At 47.1% G+C, this 21,840-nt stretch overlaps 1 protein-coding gene across 1 annotated transcript in view; it reads left to right on the top strand.

Annotated features, from left to right (window-relative positions):
* The first annotated feature begins 8,491 nt into the window (after nucleotides 1–8,491).
* LOC129050719 (myosin-11-like) overlaps nucleotides 8,492–21,840 on the top strand; it is a 51,502-nt gene continuing 38,153 nt past the window's right edge. The window contains exon 1 of the mRNA XM_054533621.2: nucleotides 8,492–8,709. The gene's annotated coding sequence lies outside the window, so the exon portion shown is untranslated. The remainder of the gene's footprint in view (nucleotides 8,710–21,840) is intronic.

Genomic DNA, 21,840 nt, shown 5'->3' with positions numbered 1-21,840 from the left:
TCTCATCAAAAGCCACACATCAAAAAACAGAAGAATGATTGGAGATGGCTGCCAGGCCTTCTGTCGGGATCTTCAGAAGCTTCGCTGTTGAGGGGTGGAGGTGGGGGGACTTTCCTGCCATCTGCACATGTTTATAGGAAGGAAGGAAAAGCACAGAGGACAAGCCAACCCTTCTCATGAATGTGTTATGTTAAGTACCTTACTCATGGATTTCTTGGAATTGTCGGGAGAAGTTATCTTCTAGAGATGCTAGAGAAGTCTTAGGAGAAAACTTGGATTTGCACAAAAACAGAATAGGAATGGGAACTGAAGAGGGATTTAGGAAATGTACAACTTGGGTGATCTAAAACCTCATAGCAGGAGCAGAGGTGGCTTTTGAAGAAGATAAATTTAAGCTTAGCGTATATGCTTGCATAGAACAAACTAATAGCCTTATAATGACGTGCAAGAACGCATTTGTGTATCACTCACATACCTATATGATTATGTAAAATTTGATGTGTTCTTTTAAAGCCAAGGGTACATGAAAGATGAACATTTGTGAGAATATGCCTTTAAAGGCATTTGGGACAATGCTTCCCAGCCACTTGGTACTTGATTTTTTGGTAACAACCACGATTCAAGGATTGTATGGTGTTCAGGAATCTTATTAAAATAAAAGTGAAATAAAACTACTGGCCGGGCTTGGTGACTTACACCTGTAATCCCAGCATTTTGGGAGGCCAAAGTGGGCGGATCACCTGAGCTCAGGAGTTTTGAGACCAGCCTGACCAATATGATGAAACCCCGTCTCTACTAAAAATTTAAAAATTGGCCAGGTGTGGTGGCATGCGCTTGTAATCCCAGTTACTCAGGAGGCTGAGACGGGAGAATCACTTGAACCCTGGAGGCGGGGGTTGCAGTGAGCCAAGATGGTGCCGTCACACTCCAGCCTGGGCAACAAGCGAAATTCCGTCTCAAAAAAAAAAAAAAAAAAGCTACCTTTAGGCTGGGCACGGTGGCTCACGCCTGTAATCCCAGCACTTTGGGAGGCCAAGGCGGGCGTATTACCTGAGGTCAGGAGTTCGAGAGCAGCCTGGCCAACATTGCAAAACCCTATCTCTACAAAAAATACAAAAATTAGCTAAGCGTGGTGGCATGCGCCTGTAATTCCAGCTACTGGGGAGGCTGAGGCAGGAGAATCGCTTGAACCCAGGAGGCGGAGGTTGCAGTGAGCCGAGATGACGCCATTGCACTCCAGCCTGGGCGACAGAGTGAGACTCTTGTCTGGAAAAAAAAAAAAAAAAAAACTACTTTTATAAAAGTAGACTTTCGTTTTTTAGAGCAGTTTTAGGTTTATGGCTAAATGGACTGGAAGCACAGAGCTCCTGACTGCCCCCTGCAGCCATGCCTGTCTAGCTTCTCCCACTGTCAAGATCCGGCATCGAGTGGCACATGTATTCCAATGGGTGGACCTACTTTGACACATTATCATCACAAAAAGTCCATAGTTACATTAGGGTTCACTCTTGGTATTGTACAGATGCTGTTTGACTCATGGGGTTACATCTCAAAACTATCACAAGTTAAAAATAAGTCAAAATGCATTTATTTATTTATTTGATAGGGTCTCACTCTGGCACCCAGGGTGCAGTGCAGTTGCGCCATCTGGGCTCACTGCAACCTCCGCCTCCAAGGCTCAAGCGATCCTTCCGCCTCAGTCTCCCGAATAGCTGGGACTATAGGCACATGCCACCACACCTGGTGAATTTTTGTATTTTTTGTAGAGACAGGATCTCACTATGTTGCCCAGGCTGGTCTCGAACTCCTGAATCCAAGTGATCTGCCCATCTTAGCCTCACAAAGTACTGGGATTACAGATGTGAGCCACCATGCCCAGCCCAAAATGTATTTAATAACCTCACCTATGGAGCATCATAGCTTAGCCTAGCCTACTTAACGTGTTCAGGTCACTTAGATTAGCCTACTGTTGGGCAAAATTATCAAACACAAATCCTATTTTATAATAAAGTGTTGACCATCTCATGTAATTTATTGAATACTGTATTGAAAGTGAAAAAAACCACTGTATTGAAAGTGGTTTTGTCGGTATTCAAAGTATGGTTTCACTGAATGCACCATTTTCCCACCTTCATAAAGTTGAAAAATCATGTTTAACCATTATAAGTTGGGGACTGCCTGCACATTCCATGGTTTTGGACAGATGTCTAGTGACACGTATTCACCATTTTAGTATCATGCAGAGGAGTGTCACTGCTGTAAAAGATCCTCTCTACTCCCCCTATTCCTGTCTCTTCTAGAATGTTGTATAGTTGGAATCGTACAGTATGTGGCCTTTTCAGATTGGCATCTATCATTTAGTAACAGGCATTTAAGTTTTCTTCCTGTCTTTTTTTTTTTTAGACAGAGTCTCACTCTGTCACCCAGGCTGGAGTGCCGTGGTATGGTCTCGGCTCACAGCAACCTCCATCCCCCTGATTCAAGCGATTCTCCTGCCTCAGCCTCCTGAGTAGCTCAGATTACAGGTGCCCACCACCACACCTGGTTAATTTTTGTATTTTTAGCAGAGACTGGGTTTCACCATGTTGGACAGGCTGAACTCGAACTCCTGACCTCAGCTGATCCATCTGCCTTGACCTCCCGAAGTGCTGGGATTACAGGCGTGAGCCACAATGCCCAGCTGTAATTTTCCTTTGTCTTTTCATGCCTTGATAGCTCATTTGTTTTTAGCACTGAATAATATTCCATTGTTATGTATCCATTCACCTACTGAGGGACATCTTGGCTGCTTCCAAGTTTTGGCGATAGTGAGTAAAGCTGTTATAAGCTTCATGTGCATGCAGGTTTTTGTATGGACAAAAGTTTTCAACTCTTTTGGGCAAATCTTAAGAAGAATTTTCTGGATTATATGGTAAGAGCATGTTTGTTTTTGTTTCTGTTTGTTTGTTTGTTTTATTGAGACGGAGTCTCACTTTTGTCCCCCAGGCTAGAGTGCAATGGTGTGATCTTGGCTCACTGCAACCTCTGCCTCTTAGGTTCAAGCGATTCTCCCACCTCAGCCTCCTGAGTAGCTGGGATTACAGGTGCCCGCCACCACGCCTGGCTAATTTTTGTACTTTTAGTACAGATGGGGTTTCACCATGTTGGCCAGGCTGGTCTCGAACTCCTGACCTCAGGAGATCCACTTGCCTCAGCCTCCCAAAGTGCTGGGATTACAGGTGTGAGCAACCGTGCCCGGTGTGTTTCATTTTTAAAAAACTGTAGAACTACTTTTATTGAGAGTTTTAGGACCCTTCCTGATAGACATAGAGAATCTTTCAGGAATGTCATGAACCAAATCGTGACATCAGAGTTGGAAACTGATGATGAAGGAAAGAGCATTGCAAGTTACTATGCAATGCAGTCTAGTATCGAGAGAAGTATGAGGTCTATCATGGGGGCCAACATGAGTGAAACAAAAGTGCTTTTGTGCAAGAGTTGGAGCATGGCCCTGCTTGTGGTCAGGAACGATGTTCCTTTATTCACAGATCTTGGGCCAGATCTACTTGACTCTATATGAGTCAAGTAGATCAAGGTTGATAACACTTTAAAATTATTAAATCTCCTCCTTTTTTTTGAGATCGAGCCTCTCTCTGTAGCCCAGGCTGGAGTGCAATGGCGTGATCTTGGCTCACTGCAACCTCCACCTCCCAGGTTCAAGTGATTCTCCTGTCTCAGCCTCCCGAGTAGCTGGGACTACAGGTGTGCACAACCACACCCGGCTAATTTTTGTATTTTTAGTAGTGACAGGGTTTTACCGTGTTGGCCAGGCTGGTCTCGAACTCCTGACCTCAAGTGTTCCATCCACCTTGGCCTCCCAAAGTGCTGGAATTACAGGTGTGAGCCATTGTGCCTGGCCAAAAAATATTAAATCTTGAGGCACATGGAGGAGTAAACCACGCTCAGACCCAATCTTCGATGTTACTAAAGATTGGAGGGGATCACACTTCATGATTTTGTTTTGTTTTGTTTTTTTGAGACAGGGTCTTGCTCTGTTGCCCAGGCTGGAGTGCACTGGTATGATCACAGTTCGCTGCAGCCTCAAACTCTGGGGCTCAAACAATCCTCCTACTTCACTCTCTAGTTGGGAATACAGGCACACACTGCTGTGCTCGACTAATTATTATTATTATTATTATTATTATTATTATTATTATTATTTTGTAGAGACAGGGATCTTGCTATGTTGCCCAGGCCGTTCTCAAACTCCTGGGCTCAAGCGATGCTTCCACTGCGGCCTCTCAAAGTGCTGGGATTACAGGCGTGCCCAGCCACTTTGGAGCTTTTTTAAGCCAACAGCAAAAAAAGACTATAAAAGAGAAATTTCCCCTCGGCCGTCTTGTTTCATGAATTCATGGAAACTCCCATTAAACAGCCCGTCACAAAAAAAGATATGCCAAGGAAAATTACTTGACAGCACTCAAAGTGACATTTTAAAAAGAGACTATTGCCTCCTCCATCTTAAAAGAACTGACCTTTTGAGCCATGAGAAATAAAACAGAGGCATCTGGTCGAATGATAACAATGCACTTTTGAAGATTCAAACATCGGAACTTCACGCATTGGACACATATCTATTGAATGACTGTTAGGTGAACATACTGTCCCTGCCTGCTTCCAGAGGGTACTAGAAAGGTCTGAGATGGTTCATAAAGGCCTTCACATGTGCTGTCATATTTAACAATCAGAAAGGTACTTGAGGCAAAGAATCTGATCATCTTTGCTTTTCCTTAAGAAAATGCACTCAGAGAGGTTTACTGGCAATCCCAAAGGTGCTTGGTTGGTGCTTAAGAGAACTGGGTTTAAAACCTCAGACTTCTGTCTACTATGGCCTGTGTCAGAAAGACTGGGGTTGGAATTCCTGTTTCACCAGTGCTGTGTTATTTAACCTCTCCAAACCTAGATTCTCAACAATAAAATGGGGGTAGGGAGGGAATTAAAGTACATACCTTACTTTTTACAGACAACATCTTGCTCTGTCGCCCAGGCTAGAGTACAGTGGTGCAATCATAGTTCACTGCTCAAGAGTTCAACCTTCCAAGCTCAAGAATCCTCCTACCTCAGCCTCCCTAGTAGCTGGAACTTCAGGCTACACTACACCCAGCTGCTATTTATTTATTTATTTATTTATTTAGATTGGATCTCACCATGTAGCCCAGGCCGGCTACTTAAAAAATTTTTTTTTTCAAGACAGGGTCTCACTCTGCCACCCAGGCTGGAGTACAGTGGCACAGTCTCAGCTCACTGCAACCTCTGCCTCCCAGGCTCAAGTGATCTTCCCACCTCAGCCTTCCAAGGAGCTGGGATTACAGGAGCCCACCACCACACATGGCTAATTTTTGTATTTTTTGTAGAGACAGGGTCTCGCTATGTTGCCCAGGCTGGTCTCAAACTCCTAAGCTCAAGCAATCCTCCTGCCTTGGCCTCCCAAAGTGCTAGGATTACAGGTGTGAGCCACCATGCCTGGCCTTGGCTACTTTCGTTTTTTGTTTTTTGTTTTTTTGAGTTGGAGTCTTGCTCTGTTATCCAGGCTCCCAGGCTGGAATGCAGTGACACAATCTCAGCTCACTGCAACCTCTGCCTCCTGGGTTCAAGCAATTATTCTGCCTCAGCCTCCCGAGTAGCTGGGACCACAGGTGTGCACCACCATGCCCAGCTAATTTTTGTATTTTTAGTAGAAATGGGGGTTTCACCATGTTGGCTAGGCTGGTCTTGAACTTCTGACTTCAAGTGATCCGCCTACTTTGACCTCCCAAAGTGCTGGGATTACAGGCGAGAGCCACCGTGCCTGGCTGCCTACTTTAATTTTTAATAAAGGGTTGTTATATAAGGCATAGGTGAGAGAATGAAGTAAAATTGAGTGTTTGTTACAAAGTCTCCAATTGTTAATCACATTATAATTATTCTCTTTTAAAAGTTACCAACAAGTTATTTAAATAATCAAATGGAACCCTTTGGAAATACAGTGTTCATGCCTCTAGTATTAATGCCACTTTTTACTTCGAGGCCAGCAAGTTAGATTCCGATGGCCTTCCCTTTCCAGGATGGGAAGGGGATGATTGACTTCAATTTTCCCCCTTCGATTACTTCTCTGCTCCACAGCATTTTTGCGCTGATGCAGGGACGATTTCCACTCCTTTTACAGCATAGATGTTAAAAGCATGTGGGGAGCAGCTCATTCATCATTTTCTGCAGAGCTTTACCCCTCACTTCCCCAGCCAGCTAAATGCAGACTGTTCTTGACTCTCTGGTCTAGGCCCATTGCAGGACAAGGGCCAGGCTCAGGAGTTTCCAGGGTGAAAATCAGGTGAGCTTGATGTTGGAAGGATGAAGAAGGACCCAAGAGGGTCTGAGATGCAGAGCTCTCCAGAGGGACCTGGGAGCCTGCAGGGAAAGAGCCCTCTTTATATCCCCGAGGCCTGGTGCAACTCTAGTTGGTTTCATGTTTGTTGCGAATAACAGCAGCTAACATCAAGCTGTGCACCGTGTTCATTTTACATGGATCATCTCAAGGACTGCTTACAAAAAGGCCAGGAAGTAGCTGATGTTCTTCCCATCTTACAGGTAGGGAAATTGAGGCATGGAAAGGCAAAGTTACCTGCCCATGGTCAAATAGGTAGAAAGCAGCACTGGCAGATTAAAAGCCAGACATCTACTCTCAGAGACACGCCCTGGGCCTCAAGGCCAGTTTGCCTGGGCATTTCCCTTTAATGTCTCCTCTCTGGAAGTGAATGGTGTCATCAGAAAGGTTCCAGTGCCAGCACCAATCAATGACTGTCCCAGTGAGAGCTTGGGCAAATCCCTTTACCCCTGCAGGGACTCAATTTTCTCACCTGCAAAATGGGGGTATTAATAAAGCACCCCCCCACCCCCACCCCCGGCCCCCAGCCCCTCCACCTGGTTGCAAGAGGAGTGGTTGTAGACTAAGGGCCTGCGTCAAGTACAGAACCCAGGAGGGGTCTGCCCAACTTTAACCCTCTCTCCAAATCCTCTGGCCTGAAGCAGCAGAAACCCACGTGGGACTAGGGGCTGCCCCCTTCCGGGCCTGCCCCAAGCAGAGGGGTCCCCTTCTAGCCCCGCGGGGCGACGGCGGCCGGTGCCTGCTTGAAGGGCCCCCTCCCCCGACGCCGGGGAGCAGGAAGGCCGCTCGGCACCATATTTAGTCAGGGGGAGCCGGCAGCCCCCAGCTGGTATGCGGCGCTGGGAATTCCTGCAGGAAGGAGTCCGCGCCTGCCCTTTTTGGGTTGTCTCCCTCCCGCCGCTCCCGCCGCTCCCGCCGCGCCCGGGGAGGGGGACCGGCCCGGCCCGGGAACCTCGGAGGAGCTGGTGCCGCGCGGGGAGCGGAGCGCCCGGGCTGCCCGCGGGTCCCCGGCCTGGCGCGGGGCCAGCCCACCGCCTCGACTTCCTTTTATGGCCTGTGTGTGCGTGCGTGGACAGGAGGGGAGAGGGAGGGACGGGGAGAAGCGGAGATCCTGGGGAACAGAGAGAGAGCGAGCGCAGAGATAGGAGTGAGACACGCGGGAGAGATGGAGAGCAAGAGACATAGAGACCAGAGACAGAGTGAGACACGAGGGAGAGACAGAGACATCGACAGATCTAGAGAAGCGAGAGGGACAGAGACAAAAGATAGAGCGAGAGACAGCAATGATCAGAGTGACAGACATGCAGAGACAGTGGCAGAGGCAGAGCGAGAGAGACTGTGATGGAGAGAGACAGGGAATGCAATTTTAGGCGAAGAATCCTTGGGGAAGGGAAGTGGTTGAAGGGAATTCGCAGACTCTGGGGGCACACCCACTTTCTCCTTGGATCTTGACACTTGCACCTTGTAAATTACGTAATTATCACCGCCACCGCCTTCCCCCATTTTGCAGCTGTGGACACCAAGGCTCAGAGAAGTGAAGTGACTTGCCCAAGGTCACGCAGCTGGCGAGTGGCACACAGGGGAGGGGGACAGCTGAAATAATCACAGTGGGCTTATTTTTAATTTTTATTTGTATTTTGGTCGTGGTGGTGTGGGTGGAGGTGGAGATGGCAAGTTGGGAAAAGTAAAAACTTCCCCTTCCTGCAGGGTTCCCAGCAAGGGTGGAGGCCTCCTGTCTTGCACTTTGCAAAGTTCAAGAAATCCCCTTTCCCTACCCTTCACGCTGCACAGCCGGCCCTCTTTCCAGACAGTGCGATACCAATAAAATGGGAAGTGGGGTGGGAGATGTCAAGTCAGATCCACCACAGCCCCAACACGGGGAGGAAGAGGTTAAAGCCTGTGCGGCTGGAACCGACTCAGGGAAGACGTTCTCAAGCATCCCGCACAGACGCTGCGTGCTCGACCCCCTTTCTCTAGGGATCCGGAGCGTCTGCGACCGCCTCGGGCCGGGGGTGAGACTCCCGTCCCTGTGCGCACCTGTTCCGTGCGCCCTTGTCCCGAGCGCCCCAGCTCCTTGCGCTCCCGCCGGGGGTGCGCCCTGCAGGGGGCGCCGCGAGGGGGCCGCAAGGGACCCTCCCCAACTCCACCCCTTCGGTCTCCTCCCCTTTCCCAGCCGCGGGCAGCTCCGGGTCTATAAACAGAGGCGTCCGAGACACGTAGGGAGATGTGGACGCTCTGGCCTGGGAGGTGCGTCAGATCCGAGCTCGCCATCCAGTTTCCTCTCCACTAGTCCCCCCAGTTGGAGATCTGTAAGTAGTAGTTGTACTTCTGGGGGCAGATTGCGGGGTGGGGGGGGGGGGGTTAAAAGTCCTATAGGGTATTCTATAGGGGCTGGGGTGCGCTTAGGGGTCCCTGTTGTCAACCTCGTAAGGACCATGGTGGGGGCAGAGTTGTGATTTAGATTTCTCTCTGCCCTATCATCTTAGATTATCCTAGACTTTTCCCAAACAGCATTTCTCAAGATCGCCAGTGAGAAGTACCATTTTCGGGGTGCTTATTAAAGATATCAATGCCTGGACGCAACTCCATTTCCCAACTCTAGAATCCCCAGAAAAAATGCCTTAAAAAAACAGTCCTGAGTGATTCTTGTTAAGAGGCTAATCCAGGAGATATGCTCCCTTGGAAATCTCAGAGGTCCGGTGCAGACAATCAGGCGTCTCACTTTTATTCTAGGCACCAAAAAAGGTACAGCTGAACTTCACTGAAAAGTCACTTGCTATCACACAGACAGGCAAAGTGAGGCTCCTTGTGGATTTGACCGTATTGTACAGTTGTGTTGATAATGCATTAAATCAGTTAAAAACACATGGGCATAGGCTTAGCATAAAGGAGAGTTTGTTGTTTTTTTTTTAAATCAGTTTAGGGGAGGTTCTATGTTGAGAACCCCTGGGAGATAAGGCTGGTTGTGATCTAGTTTATTACAGCCCACTTTTTCATCTATTCCAAGTTAAAAAAAAAAAAAAATCTCACCCAGGTTGACCCCAAAGGGGCCCCCAGATACCCAGGTGGGCTCCAAAGTCTCCATTTGCTTCCACGATCTGCAGGTGCATTAGGTAAGATTACACTAGAATTTCCCGCAGAGCCACCTGTGTCAATGCCACTCTCGTGCCCAACCAAATGAGTAAAAAGAGAGAAAGTGTGGCTACTGCCTGTTGTAAGTTTTCTTCCAGCACAGGGTCTGGTAGGGATTTTGCCACTTGAGAAAAGGCACCATCCAAAGCCATGCTTGTCAAGAAGTAAAAGAAAACATTTAGAAACCCAAGGCGGGAGTGTTTAGTTGCAGTGTGAAGAACTGAGAGATTAAATGGTGAACTGTCCGGGGTTTGGCAAAAAGAAGGCAGGCTATTAATAAACTGCTTTGTGTAGTTTTTTGTTTCTTTGATTTACTTAATGATACTATTTTAGAATTGTTTAGAGAGGGAACTTGACGCTGAACTGAAAGTCATTAGGTGGCAGGGTGTGAAATAAGATAGGGAATTTTGTTTGAAGGAAATTGATGTTTTCCCTTTGAGGTAGCTACCGTTGATGGAACACTTAAGTGCCACACGCTGTTGCAACATTTAACTTATCTCATTTAATCTTTGCAACAACTTCATAAGAAAGGCATTATGATGCCTGTTTAGTGTACAAGGCAGCTGAGGCTCAGAGAGGTAAAGTGTCACACAGCCAGCAAGTGGTAGAACCCATTCCCGGGTCTGTTTGAGTCCAAGTTCATACCCTTGACCCCACTATCTTTCTTCTTTACCATGGACACAAACTTGTTGGGGTCAGGTTTCTGGTAGGACTAAATGCTTCCAACAAAGTAAATGTTTGTCACCATGTCCTTTGAAGAAAACATAAACTGACTTTTTGCACATTTAAAATAAAGGCACTGTTTGTCCCCTGATTGGGGGGGTGACCTAGCTGAAACCAGTGACCCTAGGTGGGCTGCCATCCCGAGAGTCCAGAACGTGAACTAGCTGGGTCTTTTCCAAGAAGCCGCCGGGCTTGCCTTGTAAACACCGTGTTTTTGTATTATCATGTCGGAAATAGATGTGTTATTCCGTACAAGGTATTTGTTATGGATTTGTTATCATTACTTTTCCGTGGGAGGGCAGAGATTGAGGCAAACATGCCCATTTATGGAAGCGTTTTCCATGAGGCCATCCCCGGCCCCCTCATCAGTTACCCAGCCTTGCACTGCAGCCCGGTTGGTCCTGGCTCTGGGGATTTCTCTACCATGTCCCTCACCCATTGAAGAACTAGTGGAGAAGCCCTAAGGAGAAGGGATTTGGGAGAAAAGTGGGATTCTTCTTTCCTACCCCCTCTTATTCAGAGGTTTGATTTTTTTGGGTGGGGGGTGGGAGGGAATTGTCTCTTTCCACAGGGCTTGAATCCAAACAGGTGGGTTTTACACTTTAGGCACAAGCGTGTAATTCCAAGAGTAGATATATAGTAGATTTTTCTTGAAAACCAAGTTCAATTTTCAATCCACTAGAATCATAGAAGGTCATAAGCAAATTTAAAAATCATCTCCAGCACCTCCTCAAACCTCACTTTCTCATCCGGGAAACGGGGCTAATGAGAATAACTCATGTTTGTTGGGCACTTTTGCCTGGCGAGATGCTAAACCCTTTGTGGACATTATCTTAAGTCTTCATAACAACACTTTAGAGTAGATACTGTTATTATAACTGGCTTTATTTTACACATATGGAGTCTGAACAACTTGATTAAGATAGCTCAGCTAACCAGTAAGGAAAACAAGATTCTACAAATCTAGGTCTTTCTAACTCCAGAGTTTAACCGATTACCCTCATGGGAGGATTTGATGAGCTAATGTGTATGAAGGGTTTAGCACAGTGCCTGGCCCCTGGTAAGCTTTAGTGGTGGTTATTTATAGCAAACACAACCAGAGAGTTCAAGATGTTTGCTCAGTATGGCATGGCTCATCTTTGGCAGAACCGGGAAGCCTAAATTATGTGGCCGTTAAAGGAGAAGCTTCTCTTAATTTTCTTCCCTTAGATCTCATAAACCTCATTTCTATTTGGGCTGAAAGTGGTGATTAGAATCTTTAATATATTAAGCTACCATTCCTTACCTGAATTGGGAATGTTACAAATTCCAATTACATTTGTTTAGGGTTTTGTTTGTTTGTTTGTTTTTGAGACAGAGTCTTGCTCTGTCACTCAGGCTGGAGTGCAGTGGTGCAATCTTGGCTCACTGCAACCTCCGCCTCCTGGGTTCAAGCACTTCTCCAGCCTCAGCCTCCTGTGTAGAGAGTAGCTGGGATTATAGGCGCCCACCACCATGCCTGGCTAATTTTTGTATTTTTAGTAGAGATGGGGTTTCACCATGTTGGCCAGGCTGGTCTCGAACTGCTGACCTCAAGTGATTCGCCTGGCTTGGTCTCCCAAAGTGCTCAGATTACAGGCATGAGCCACCGTGCCTGGTTTATTTAGGGTCTTGATGGCATACTTTAAGGGATGGGCTTCTCCTTCCACCCCTGACCTTTCAACATTTAACCCTGGCCACACAATGGAGGAAAGATTGGGTTTAGAGAAAGGCAGGCAAGAATTTGAAAGAAACCTTGTATGTGATCCAAGGAGAGAAGAAGCAGCTGCTCACAGTGGCTGAAAGGGGAGGTTGGACATCTGTGACTTGTATCAGGGTTTCAGGGGCTAAGGAGGAACAACCTCATCATAGTTGCTAGGAAAGGGCCATACAGGCCAGGTATGGCAGGTGATAACTGTAATCCCAGCAATTTGGGAGGCTGCGGTAGGGGGATGGCTTGAAGTCAGGAGTTTGAGACCAGACTGGGCAACATAGCGAGGCACCATCTCTACAAACAAATTTTTAAAATGAGCTGGGCATAGTGGCAAGCATCTGTAGTCCTAGTTATTCAGGAGGCTGAGGCTGAGGCAGGAGGATTGCTTGAGCCCAGGAGTTCAAGGCTGCTGTGGGCCATGATTGCATCACTGCTCTCCAGCCTGGGCAACAGAGTGAGACTCTGTCTCAAAAAAAAGGTGAGGGATATAGAACTTTCCTGTACCAGGCTGAAAAATACAAGGCCCAGAGAGGGCAAGTGACTTGCCTAGCATCACCCAGAGAGTTTTGGGCAGAGCTGAGACTTGTAACTCGAAGACCTAAGGTCTTCCACAGGCTAATGAATAGCTTGTTTATGCTCAAAGGATGAAGCAGTGAGTTGTTAGGACGGGACTGTGAATAGGGCTGACACATTCAGATGTGTCAAACATCGCTAATGCCATCTCTGAGTAAATTAGGCTTCAGATAGATCTGGATTCTAATCCTGGCTCCAACTTTTACAAGGGAGGGCCTTGCATTTGCCTTTCAAGACCTCGATAGGCTTAGCAGGAAAATGGGAATAATAGATAATGCCACTCTTTCATCCTTGGGCTTTTTGTCTAATTATATGAATTTATCTGTAGGATAAATTCCCAGAAATGCCCTTGCTAAGTTAAAGGGCATGCATATCTAAAATTAATAGATATTGCAAACGACCGGCTAAAGACATTGCAGCCTGGGCGCAGTGGCTCACGCCTGTAATCCCAGCACTTTGGGAGGCTGAGGCAGGTGGGTTACCTCAGGTCAGGAGTTCAAGACCAGCCTGGCCAACATGGTCTCTGCTAAACCCCATCTCTACTAAAAATACAAAAATTATCTGAGCATGGTGGTGGGCACCTGTAATCCCAGCTACTCGGGAGGCTCAGGCACAAGAATAGCTTGAGCCTCGGAGGCAGAGGTTGCAGTGAGCCGAGATCACACCACTGCACTCCAGCCCAGGCAACAGAGTGAGACTCGGTCTCAAAAAAAAAAAAAAGGCATTGCAAATTGCAACTTGTTGCAGTCACATAGGACAGCAGTCCCCATCCTCTTGGCACCAGAGACTGGTTTCGTGGAAGACAATTTTTTCCAGGGTGTAGCGGGAAGGATGATTTTGGGATGAAACTGTCCCACCTCAGATCATCAGGCATTGGTTAGATTCTCATAAGGAACGCACAACCTAGATCCCTCGCAAGTGGAGTTCACAATACGGTTCGTGCTTCTGTGAAAATCTAATGCTGCTTATCTGACAGGAGGCAGAGCTTAGGCAGTGATGGTCACTCACCCACCATCCCCTCCTGCTATGTGGCCTGGTTCCTAACAGGCCATTGACTGGTAGTGCAGCACAAGGGTTGGGGACCCCTGACATAGGAGACTATACATTTATTTTAAGCTGTGGTATGCCAGAATTGTAAAATATAAAACACAGTGGGGCTTTTAGGGCCAGGAATAATCAGTTCTTGCTCGCTTCCAGAAGCATCCTTCACAGGGGCTACCGTAACTCTTACCAACCAACTTCTCTTGGTTGGGAGGAAAAAATAGTGTTATGCATTAAGAGAACTTCTTTCTGGAGTTACTTGAAACCGTTGGTATTCAGATGATTAGGCAGATGTCACAAGGCAATAAGAACGTGACAGGTTCACCATTCACTTTTTTTCCTGTGAAAGTGAGGTAGGGCTTTCTTGGGAACAAGCCCTTGGGAGGTGGGGGGATGTGAATGGTGAGGGGAGAGTGGAAATGGTGGAGTAGGGTCAGGGGCAAGAAAGGGACTTTCTGCTAAGAATTAATCGGGTGTCCATTTACTCTTAGCAGTCTGGATTCTACTCCTGACTCCAAATTTTACAAGTGGGGGCCTTGCATTTACCTTCCAGGACCTCGGTCATCTTAGCAGGAAAATAGCAATAGCAGGTGATGCCACCTTACAGAGCGCTTACGAGACAGTGAGATGGTCTATATAGGAGGCTGTCTGGCCTCATACCCGATGAATACAAAGGGCCCAATAAATACAGTGGCTGTTAGGAATAATAGATCTAAACTGCCTTTTTGGTACTACCAGGGACCTGCCGAGCAGGTGCATTTAGAGTATCCAGTCCCTCTCCCTGTGACACATTTGACGCCTCCCTACACCTGGACCAGACCTTGAACTAGGATTTCCACTGCAGAGGTCCTTCCAGCTGGCGAATTGTGTTGCCGATCAGGTTCAGAGAACTTCTGTTTTGCCTGAATGGCATTCATTCATTCGTTTATTTGAAATAGAGATGGGATCTCACTATGTTGCCCAGGCTAGTCTAGAGTTCCTAATTCAAGCAATCCTCTTGGCTTGGCCTCCCAAAGTGCTTGGATTACAGGTGTGAACCACTGTGTCCAGCCCTTTATGACATTTAGAATATGAGCAATTTTTCTTTTTTCTTTTGTTTCTTTTTGAGATGGAGTCTCACTCTGTCACCCAGGCTAGAGTGCAGTGGCATGATCTTGGCTCACTGCAACCTCCACCTCCCAGGCTCAAGCAGTCTTCCCACCTCAGCCTCCCGAGTAGCTGGGACTACAGGCATGTGCCACCATGCCTGGCTAATTTTTGTATTTTCTGTAGAGATGGGGTTTCACCATGTTGCACAGGCTGGTCTCGAACTCCTAAGCTCAAGCGATCTGCCTGCCTTGGCCTCCCAAAGTGTTGGGATTACAGGCGTGAGCCACAGTGCTGAACCCTGCATGGTATTTAGAATATGAGCAATACTCTAACATCTGGTCTGGGTCACTCTGTATTACTTACCCGATCTCCAAAAACATTTGGGTTTGTGTCTCTGGTCTGAAATCTTCAGCCAATGGCTTGGCAGTAAAATCCTGAGGGAAGCTGTTGACCAGGTGAGGTGATGTGCAAATCCTATAATCTCTGGGCTCTGGGATATTTAATTTACTATTTATTTATTTTCAAGACAGAGTTTTGCTCTTGTCGCCCAGGCTGGAGTGCAGTGATGTGATGTCAGCTCACTGCACCCTCCACCTCCTGGGTTGAAGTGATTCTCCTTCCTCAGCCTCCTGAGTAGGTGGGATTACAGGCACCCACCACCACACCTGGCTAATTTTTGTATTTTTAGTAGAGACAGGGTTTCACCATGTTGGCCAGGCTGATCTCAAACTACTGACCTCAGGTTATCTGCCTGCCTCAGCCTCCCAAAGTACTGGGATTACAGGCATCAGCCACCATGCCCGGCCTAATTTACTTTTTATTAATGCTGAAGCAGAGAGGGCAAGATCGTTTGCCCCTGAGTTCTTCTGGGAAAAATGAAACTGATGGCAAAACAAACTAAAGCAGCCTGACATTCTCAGTTGGTCCAGTTTCAGCCCTTTGACCAGGAGTCACAGACGGGTCCCATAAAATGGTAGAGCTGGGCCAGCCTACCATTGATTTCTTTTCCCTAAATGAAAAATACAAGGCCCAGAGAGGACGAGTGACTTGTCCAGAGTCACCCAGCAGGTTTGGGGCAGAGCTGAGACTTGTTACTTGACATCCTAAGGTCTTCCAGAGGCTAATGAATAGCTTGTTTGTGCTCGAAAAATGAAGCAGCCTGGGCGCGGTGGCTCATGCTTGTAATCCTAGCACTTTGGGAGGCTGAGGAAGGCAGTTCACTTGAGCTCAGGAGTTCGAGACCAGCCTGGGCCACAAAGTGAGACCCCTGTCTGTACAAAAAAACATGCAAGAATTAGGAAATTAGCTGGGTGTGCTTGTGCGTGCCTCTGATCCCAGCTACTTGGGAGGCTGAGGTGAGAGACTGGCTTGAGCCTGGGAGGCAGAGTTTGCAGTGAGCCGAGATCGTGCCTCTTCACTCTAGCCTGGGCGACAGAGCCAGACCCTGTCTCAAAAAAAAAAATAAATAAATAAAAAAGTATGAAACAGTTGTTGGTCAGGACAGGACTGTAAACAGGGCTGACACACTCAGATGTGTCAAACTTCGCTAACGCCAAAGGTGACAGAGTCATTTGTTTTCATCAAAACATTTGAGAAAGTCGGATGAGGTGACTCACGCTTGTCATCCTAGAGCTTTGGGAGGCCAAGGCAGGAGGATTGTTTGAGATCAGGAGTTTGAGACCAGCCTGGGCAACATAGCAAGACCCCCATCTCTGCAAAAAATAAAATTAGCTGGCCATAGTGGCCCACACCTGAGTTGGGAGGATCCCTTGAGCCCATGAGTTTGAGCCTGCAGTGAGCTATGATTGCACCACTGCACTCCACCCTGGGCATATAGTGAGACCCTTCCCCCAACCAAAAACATTGAGAGCATCTCTTGATGAGTGAACTGTGCTTTGTGGTCAGCAGTTCTGGGTAGTAATTTCAGAGATGTCCTTTCAGCCCTTGGAGCTGATGCAGGTCCTTAAACATGAGCGATGGTAGGTTGGGAGGGTTGGGAAGGTGCATCAAGGTAGATGAAGAGTGTCCCTGGGGTTGGGCCAACTGGTGGTCCGTCTCTGGTCCAATATGTTCATGTTGCCCCCGTCTGACCTTCTGCGGTTGGTATTCCGAGTTGAGTTTGACTAAGTGAGAGCTGCTCTCAGCTTTAACTGCCTTTCCCAAGACAGCCCTTGTTTTTATTCTAAAACTGTGGTTCTCAACTAGGAGCAGTTTTGCCACCCCAGGGGACATCTAGCAGTGTCTGGAGACATTTTTGATTGTCATGAGTGGAGGAAAGGGTGCTACTGGCATCAGGTGGGCAGAGGCCAGGGATGCTGCGGAACATCCCACGATGAACAGAAGAACGCCCCTCACGACACAGAATGACGCAGCCCAAGAGCCACAGGGCAGAGTTTGTGGCCAGCTGCGGTGGCTCACGCCTGTCATCCCAGCACTTTGGGAGGCCAAGGTGGGAGGATAGCTTGAGGCCAGGAGTTCAAGACCAGCCTGGCCAATATGGTGAAACCCCATCTCTACTAAAAATACAAAAATTAGCCAGGCATGGTGGTGCATGCCTGTAGTCCCAGCTACTTGGGAGGCTGAGGCAGGAGAATCACTTGAACCAGGAGGTGGAGGTTGCAGTGAGCTGAGATTACATCACTGAACTCCAGCCTAGGTAACAGAGTGAGACTCTGTGTCAAAAAAAAAAAAAAAAAAAAAAAAGACTTAGCAACTATTATTACTAGTATTAGTATCATTAATTTGTCAGGCTCACTGAATTTTCTCAAGGGCAAATCTGTGGCCAAATGTTGTTTTGGGGACCAAAGGTTCATAGGAGCAAAATAGCTTTCAGGTTTCCGGATCTGCCAGAGACTTAAGTGTCCTGTTGTGTGTTTTGTTTCTCAATGAGGGAAAGGGAATATGTAGCACCTTCCAAATGGATTTGACCTTGACTGCCCCACTGTTTGAAGAGCTTCTCAACCTCTGTGGCTCCACCCCAGCTCAGATATTTCAGGGAATTAGGGTTCCAAGGAGCATGCTATGGAAAACACCATTCTAGCATGAGTCAAAGCTTCTCATCCTCCATCTTGCTGTCTTTTGACCAAAGCAGATTTTGCATATCATAACTGTCAGAGACATCAAAGACAGAGGGAATCCAGCCTGCTCCAAGCTCTCCTTTTTTGGACAGAGACTGAATCTTTGCACTTGATCTTGTTTGTGTTTTTAAGTCTGAGGTTAGACAGGGTCCTAGGCAATAGAGATGTGTGTGTCCTTTTATTTTTCTGTTGTAGTTTTTGCTATTTTTTCTGACTTTTAAGGCAACTCATCAACATGGCAATTAGAGCCCACTTAGGGCTGGGCGCAGCGGCTCATGCCTGTAATCCTAGCACTTTGGGAGACTGAGGCAGGCAGATCACTTGAGGTCAGGAGTTCAAGACCTCAGCCTGGGCAACACCGTGAAACCCCGTCTCTACAAAGAATACAGAAAAATAGCTGGGCATGGTGGCAGGTGCCAGTGGTCCCAACTGTTTGGGAGGCTGGGGTGGGAGGATCACTTGAGCCTGGGAGGCGGAGGTTGCAGTGAGCTGAGGTTGTGCCACTGCACTCCAGCCTGGGTGACAGAGCAAGACCCTGTCTCAGAAACAAACAAACAAAAAGTCCACTTTACTTGTCATGGTGCTTAGAACAAATGAAACACTGTCCTAGCCCTCTTGGGATGTAATTGGCTACCATCTGCACAAACTCTTCATTATTGCACAATAATATCAATATACTTAATGCTACTGAACTGTGTTTAAGTGGCTGAGGTGGTGAATGTTGGCTGTATTTTACCACAATTAAAGATAAGAGGGAAGGAAAATGAAGTGTACTTTACAACCAAAAAAGTACACACACCATGGGTGTGCAGCTTGATGAATTTTCCAGAGGATACTTTTTTTTAGATGGGGTCTCACTCTGTCACCCAGGCTGCAGTGCAGTGGCATGATCACGGCTCACTGCATCCTCGACCTCCTGAGCTTAAGCGATCCTCCCATCTCAGCCTCCTGAGTAGCTGGGATTGCAGGTGCACACCATCACACCCGGTTAATTTTTGTATTTTTGCTAGAGACAAGGTTTCACCATGTTGGCCAGGCCGGTCTCAGCCTCCTGGGCTCAAGTTATCCTCCTACCTCAGTCTTCCACCCAGGTAATTAAAAAACATTTTTTCTTAAAGGTGGGTCTTGCTGTGTTGGCCAGGCTGGTCTCGAACTCCTGGGCTCAAGTGATCCTGTCATCTTGGCTTCTCAAGGTGCTGGGGTTGCAGGCATGAGCCATGTCACCTGGCCCAACAGTCTGATGAATTTTCAGAAAGTGAACACTCATAGGGCTGGCATTCAGATGAAGATCTAGAGGTCAACCCTCACTAGCCCCCCTCACGTTCTGTCCTTGCAATCACTGCACCCCCGAGGCTCATTCATTCCTTATCTGAGTTCTGTCACCATAGATTAATTCTGCCTGGTTTTGGACCTCAGTTTAACAGTCACAGAACCTGTGCTTTTTGTGACCACCTTCTTTTGCTCAAGGATGTGTTGTGAGATGTCCTTTTTTGTGGTGTGGAGCTGTAGTTTACTTCACCTGATTCGAGTCTTATTTTGGGTGTTTGCAATGTGTCAGGCACTGTGCCAGGTGCCTTAAAGGATCGATTCCTTCATGGGCATCTGACAAGCCCACCGACCTTATATGAAAGGCAGAACCACGTAGACTCCAGAATGAGACCCAGGTTTGGGTCCCGGCTCCGACGCTTCTTTTTTTTTGAGATGGAGTCTGACTCTGTCGCCAAGGCTGGAGTGCAGTGGTATGATCTCGGCTCACTGCAACCTCCACCTCCCAGGTTCAAGTGATTCTCCTGACTCAGCCTCTCAAGTAGCTGGGGCTATAGGCACGTACCACCACACCTGGCTAATTTTTAATTTTTGTATTTTTAGTAGAGACAGGGTTTCACCATGTTGGCCAAGCTGGTTTCAAACTCCTGACCTCAAGTTGTCCTCCTGCCTCGGCCTCCCAAAGTTCTGGGATTATAGGCATGAGCCATCACACTCGGCCTACTTGTGGTCAATCTTACTTCATCTTCACACCCTCCCATTTCTTTTATGCATCCTCCAGTTTCTCTCTCTCTCTTTCTTTCTCTCTCTCTCTCTCTCACACACACACACACACACACACACACACACACACACACAATCTGCTGCGACACCTTAAGAAACAAGAGATTATCAAGGAATTATTGAATACTTTGCTGCATTTCCTATTTTGCTGCCTGTTTAAACTAACCTCGGTTATACTATTAAGAGAAGACGCATCGTATCAAGCCACTTCTGTGACCATGGCTGTCCAGAAATAAACATAATTAAAGCATCCAATAGTAGTAAATGCTATTGGTTAGGAATGAGCGAAGTGGCTTAGAGTCATGGGAAGTGGGAAAGGGTATAGAAACAGAAGGTACTTGGTATAGACCAGGAGTGTCCTATCTTTTGGCTTCCCTGGGCCACCCCGGAAAAAGAAGAATTGTCTTGGGCCACACGTAAAATACACTAACACTAATGATAGCTGATGAGCTAAAAAAAAAAAAAAATCGCAAAAAAATATTACACTGTTTTAAGAAAGTTTATGAATTTGTATCCGGCTGCATTCGAAGCCATCCTGGGCCACATACAGCTCATGGGCGGCAGGTTAGACAAGCTTGGTGTAGAGAGTTTCATCTGAACCTCATGGCAGCTCTGTAGGGCACCCATTAGGTCCCCAGTATTAATACACAGTAAATCTGAGTCTCAGAGATCTACGTAAGTCGCCCAGAAGCACGCCTTCTGCAGTGGCAGAGTCACGTTTGAATTAGCATCTGATTGCAAAGTCTGGATGTCTTTTCATGACTGCAGGTTATCTTACCTCTCAAGATGAGGCAACCAATCAAATTTTGCCAGCACCAATGAACTTGTATGTTCTTTAGGCTCAGAAAGATCTTTTAGGCTAATGAAAATGCCCTATATTTATGAAATGTTCTTGTTGTCTGTGGCTTTCTCTTTTTTGAGACAGGGTCTCACCCTGTCACCCAGGCTGGAGTGCAGTGATGTAATCATAGCTCACTGCAGCCTCAAACTCCTGGGCTCAAGCAACCCTCCTGCCTCAGCCTCCTAGTAGCTGGGACTACAAGCACGCATCGTCATGCCTGGCTGATTTTTTTTAAAGGGATGGGGTCTTGCTATAATGCCCAGTCTGGTCTCGAACTCCTGGGCTCAAGCAATCCTCCTGCCTTGGCCTCCCAAAATATGGGATTATACGTGTGGGCTACTGCCAGCCTATTTTCTTTCAATTATTTTTTAATCTATAGGTTCCCCTCCTTTTTGTTTGTATTTTCTTTGTTAAAGAAACAGAGTCCTGGCCGAGCATGGTGGCTCACACCTGTAATCTCAGCACTTTGAGAGGCCAAGGCGGGCAGATCACCTGAGGTCAGGAGTTTGAGACCAGCCTGGACAATATGGTGAAACCCCGTCTCTACTAAAAATACAAAAATTAGCTGGGTGTGGTGGCATGCACCTGCAATCCCAGCTACTCGGGAGGCTGAGGCAGGAGAATCACTTGAACCTAGGAGGTGGAAGTTGCAGTGAGCCAAGATCTCGCCATTGCACTCTAGCTGGGTGACAGAGCATAGTCTCTCACCTTTGGGATTTTACTGCATTGTTTAACATGCTCTCCTGTGCCTTGCATTTTCCATAGACAGGCGTTAGATCTGGAGGCTTCATCACTTTCATCCCCCATCTCCATCCCCTTTTCTTTTTAGCAAGAATATGTCATTAGTGGTAACGGCACTTCCTGTAGCGCCCCATCTGCAGGCATGTAATGTTTATAATGTCTAGTTAGCTCTCTCTTTTTGTGATGTTAGGGTTAATTAGTAGATTTAGGTGATGTCAGACAGACCCATCCCTTATAAAATTCCACAACAGCTCTTCATCTGATATAGTCAGTCTTGTGGTGGGGACCCTAGACCAGCATCATCATCATCACCCGGAAGCTGGTTAGGAATGCATATTCTTGGGCCCCATCCCAGTCCTACTGACTCAGAAGCTAATGCACCAGGAAATGTGAGCCCCATTGGCCTAATGGTTTTAGCAATTACTGGTAGCCCTTGCCAACT

Source organism: Pongo abelii, chromosome 18 (assembly GCF_028885655.2).
Source record: "Pongo abelii isolate AG06213 chromosome 18, NHGRI_mPonAbe1-v2.0_pri, whole genome shotgun sequence".
Classification (NCBI taxonomy): domain Eukaryota; kingdom Metazoa; phylum Chordata; class Mammalia; order Primates; family Hominidae; genus Pongo; species Pongo abelii.
Note: the sequence above shows the minus strand (reverse complement) of the source record. Positions and strands in the feature narration are given on the sequence as shown.